Source organism: Brassica napus, assembly GCF_020379485.1.
Source record: "Brassica napus cultivar Da-Ae chromosome C5 unlocalized genomic scaffold, Da-Ae chrC05_Random_20, whole genome shotgun sequence".
NCBI lineage: Eukaryota > Viridiplantae > Streptophyta > Magnoliopsida > Brassicales > Brassicaceae > Brassica > Brassica napus.
Window position 1 is genome coordinate 19,056 of NW_026014272.1, and position 5,051 is coordinate 24,106.

General features: G+C 38.8%; 1 pseudogene; it reads right to left on the reverse strand.

The window, feature by feature from the left end:
* Positions 1–630: 630 nt before the first annotated feature.
* On the reverse strand, positions 631–2,036 carry LOC125594812 (annotated as a pseudogene).
* Positions 2,037–5,051: the final 3,015 nt, after the last annotated feature.

Sequence of the window (5,051 nt, forward strand, 5' to 3'; positions counted from 1 at the left end):
TGGGCTGCTCAGCCACATCCAGCTCCTCAACAGGTAGTTTTGCCGTCCAAACCTATCTGTTAGGTCTCTTCAACGTCGATTCCGACTATTTCTTGCTCGCTGCTGTGAGCATTGTTTCAAAGGTACAAGTGAAGTCTTTTCAGAGGTTTCTTTACTTTGAGCAAGTCTCCCTTTGTAACATATCTATCCTTTGTGTTATTGTTCGACATTTGTTGTTAGTCACACTGTCTGAGTATACCTCCAGTTGTTATCTTCTTGTCGTTGAACACTGTTCCAGTTGTAGTTCGTCTAAGCCGTAGGGCTTTTTAATTTTAATATAATCAGTTTGTGGAAAAAAGAAAGAAAGTGGGCAGCTCAATTCTCGTAACTTCGCTCTTGCAAACGTCAGATATTATGTCACACACAAGGCTATATGTTTCAAATTTCGCATCTGAAATAAGATGTAACGTAAGTTTGTATATAAATAGAATATACAACATTCTTTATTAATTGATTTTGTGTTAAAATTCAAGAAAACTTCAAGAAAAGAAGTCGGATATTCTAGGCAAAACTGTATGCGAGACTACTTGCCTGGCAAACAACCATCTTTAAATTAATCTTCACATGAATACATATTCTCAAAGACTCATATATATATATTCAGACATGCCATATTGTGGTTAAAAACAAGCCATATGATAGCCAGAAAAGTATAGGAGACGACAAATTAAACATGCTCACTTGTTATACTTACATTGTTTGGTGAAAATAACGAAATTTTAAACTTTAAAAATTATGCTATTCGAATTTATAATAATGTGATTTTGGTGCATTTCAAAAACCTCGGATATCGCCAGCCCGCATTTGAAAATCTTCAGCCACTTTCTTAGTGGTCTCGACAGTGAACCGGCGAACGTACGAAGACACTAGTGGCAGATCCCAAGGAGAAGCAGGCCTAAAAGTCTGGTTCACTTTAATCTTGGACGCAATTAATCCTTTTCCACCACTACATTTTCTGTATTCTTCTCGACTCTTTGGCTTCCTGTGCTTGCACAAGCGTTCTGCATCAACATACACTGGCTCCACTGTAAACCTACCCTCGAAATTTTCCATTAACCTTATTCCATTTTGCTGTTTCAGATAGTGTACCTACCGACAATAAGCAGGAGAAACCCTAATTAAATTTTCCAAGACTTGAACACTAACATTGATTCTCGTGAGAGATAGAGAGACGTTTCTCACATAAAGTGTTTTTGGGTCTTCGAGGACATTTAGACGTATTGGGATAGTTCCTGACAAGAAAGGAAGTTCCATGACAACTCGTTCTCAACCTCCACGTCCACCATACTCCCTTGATAATCTTCATCCTTCTCTGGTATAACTTTTCTTGATACGGCTTTCTACATAAGAAAAAAAAAAACTCACTCTCTAAAATATTGCTTTTCTTCGATTATTTTTGTTACAGTTATATAATGATAAGTTAAAGAAATAAACCAGAAGTGGGCGGCCTTTGATTTCTCTGGAGTATGTTATGTTGTCTGGATTAGTTAAAACGTCGTAAGCTACTTGAGGTGGCAATCCTAACGTAAATTCCATTTTCATATCGGAAAGGCCAGAACTATGGTGTGTACGCACCTTCAAATATAAATGAAATTATGGATCTTTATTTCTTAGCTCTATATATAGAGGTAAATGTTTTGTAATCTTGTTAGCTGATTTCATCTCACCTTCACGGTAGGAGGAGGTTCATGATATTGCTCCTTCTTATTTGCATCTCTCCATAGTTTTAATTGCTCCTTCGTCTCATCTCTCTCCTCGTGAGTTTTTGTGCCTGTGTCATTGGCTTGGATTTAACATTTTTTTCAGATTTTGTAGGGTGTTGTGTGTTCTCACTGATCCAGGCACCAAATCCGGGGAATATACCCATTTAACTGTCTGAAAATTTAGTCCCCAAAGAGATAATTGACTTACCGGGGGAAAAGGTCAACGGGACAAATCATGTATTGTATATACTATATGGTTTCAGGGACCATCGAAAAATTTTTAATTCAGATTTAGAAGATCCAAAGCATATATAACTGAAATATTAGAGAAGGTGAAGTGTACCCTACGTTAACGTACCACCGAGTGAAAATGAAACATATCAAGGCAGCTAAAGTCTCGTGACTTCTTTCTTGACGTACAAGCTAGAGCTACGAGAATATTGAACACTACCACTAGGTTACTTGCCAGGAGACGTGCCAAGAAATTTATGGAAAGTATGTTAAGACCCTGGGCTGATACATTTAACACAAAGTTAACAGCGAGACTTAACAATCTCGAGACAAAATTGCCTGGTGCTAATTCTAGTCTTGATCTCATCAACAATCCTCAGGCTTCAGGTAACTGCATTACTCAGTGAAGTAAATACTTAGGGTACGATCCTCAAGCTTCAGGTAACTGCATTACTCATATGTAGATCCACGAGCTAGATACAGGTCGTCGTACACTACCCGGTAGCTCTACTAAGTGAAGAACCGGATTTCACCCTTTTCGAATAACATGTGAAGTTCCTAGAGCAAGCTACCTTCGCCTACCTTTCATCTAGAAGCGGAAATGATAAGAACTGGTAAACATGTTAACTACATTACGGATTGCTCGTGGATCAACAATCCTCAGGCTTCAGATAACTGCATTACTCAGTGAACACTACAAGAAAACAGCAAGGATACTGAGGGAAAAATCGTCGGAATTTCGTCGGAATAACGTTATTCCGACGATATACCGACGAAACAAGTCTTCGGAAATAATTCCTCGGAATTTCTTCTTTCCTCGGAATTTTCCGACGGAATTCCGAGGATCACTAGTTTGTCGGAAATCTCCTCGGAATATACCGAGGGAGAACTTCGTCGGGATATTTCCTCGGAAGCTCATCGATCGATGCTTTTTTGGACATATATCCATCGATCGATCGGAATATACCGAGGGAAATCTTCCTCGGAATATTCCGAGGAACATGTCCCTCGGTATATACGAGGATACCGAGGAAGATGTCCCTCGGTATATTCAGAACGTTTTTTTATAAACAGATCGATCGATGGATTTATGTCCAATAACGCATCGATCGATCGAATAAAAAATATAATTAATTTCTTCGGAATGTAAAAAATATTAATTTTTTTTAAAAAAATAAATTTTTGAAATTTAAATTCGAAAATATAAATTTAAAATTAAAATTGAAATCATATTAATTAATATTCAAAGTTTCACAAATAAAAATAAAACATTCCGAGTTTTTGGAAAAAAAAAACTACGGGTCTGGCACGTCCGGGAACACCTCGTTCGGGTACATCCTCTGCATCATCTCCATCATTTGCTGGTTCAGCCTCCTCTGTGCCTCATAGCCCGCCTGTTGAGCCGCCATCTGGGTCTCCAACAAAGATATGCGATCATCCTTGTCCTTCAACTGAGCCGTAAGTACTTCTGGATCAACAAAGGGCGGTGGTGCAGAAGAAGGAAGAACCGACCGGGTGCGACGACCCAAACCGACCAAACGTCCCTTCTTCTTTGGAACCGACTGAATAGAAAATAGCCAAATTTAAAAATTTAAACCAAGAAATAAATGAATTGAACTTTAAAAAAAAAGAACTTACGGATTCAACGATTTCGTTGATTCGAAACCGGGACAAGTTGGTCGAAGCCGTCGAAGCGTCATCCCCGGTTTGAAGCTGAGACACTTCGTCTACCACCTGAGTTTGGACCAGGTCGACCACGTCCCTCACAAGACCGTCATCAATCTGGCCGGTCTTCTTGTTGGTATACGCCCTCCTCATTAGGGCGAGATCATCAACCGGCTCGCCATCATTTTCTTCCGCCTTGAAAAAAACATAAATTAAAAAAACATTAGAAATTAGAAGAAATGCACAATAAATTAAAATTCTGAAACTCAAATAATTGAAGAAAAAGCGGTTGAACTTACCATGCGATCTCCCAGAGTGGCAATAGATTGAGCACCCAAGTTATGCTTGTAGATGCCTTTCCCTTTACGGTCGCTCCTGCGGTTGGTGGAGTTGGTGGAAGAAGTTTCTTTCGTCTCTTCCTTATCCCAATGCGCACACAACTCCTTCCAGACCGTGTCGTTCATCGACTTTGGGACCTTTTAATAAAAAAAAAAAGAAAATAGTTTAATAAATTAAAAAATAGTTTAATAAATTAAATCGAACCTTATTGATTTCCCACTTCTTCTTCCACTTGTGGATCTGCTTCCCATAGTTGTCCATAACTTTATGGACGAAGTGGTGATAGATAAAGAGCGTCTCATCGGAATTCCAGTTGAACTCTTGCTGGAAAAAAAACACAATTAGTAGAAAATTTATATTAAAGATTTAAAATATAAGTAAAAAATTAGAATACTTACCGCAAACTGACGAAACCACAGAACCTGCTTGTCGGTAGGGAAGTGAGTGAAAGTCGGATGTCCCCTGTCGAGGGCCGAGTACATCATACGGTTGATCCATGCGCTGATCCCGTTCCCGGATCGGTTGAACCTAATAAAAAGAACAAACGGTTAATAATGAATCCAAATTTAAAGAATTTTTTTTTTAATTACCATGTTTGACCCCGTCCATGTGGATACGGAGTGAGATACGGAAGATGGTCACGGCCGGACTGTTGAACCAACTTCGCAACACTCATCACTCCCGGAGGACTCGGAGGAGCAGGAGCGGATGCAGCAGCGGGAGCGAGAGAGGAGCAGGAGCGGGTGCAGCAGAGGGAGATGTATGGTTGGAGCTGTGGGGCGAAGGGGAATCCTGAAAATGGGTGGAATCCCGAAACTGGCTCCTCATACCACCACGACCACGACGCTGTCGAGGCCGGGTCTGATCATCATGAGACCTGTAAATTAAAAAAATATAAAAAATATATTTAATAAATACAGAAATATCTAAATTATTTTTTTTTAAAAAAAAAATCTCAAATAATTTAATCACAAAAAAAGATTTGTCAGATATTAAAAATATTTAATAAATATATCAAAATAGTTCTAATAAACACCCCCTAGTTTTTAATAATAAATCCAAAAAATCGTTTAA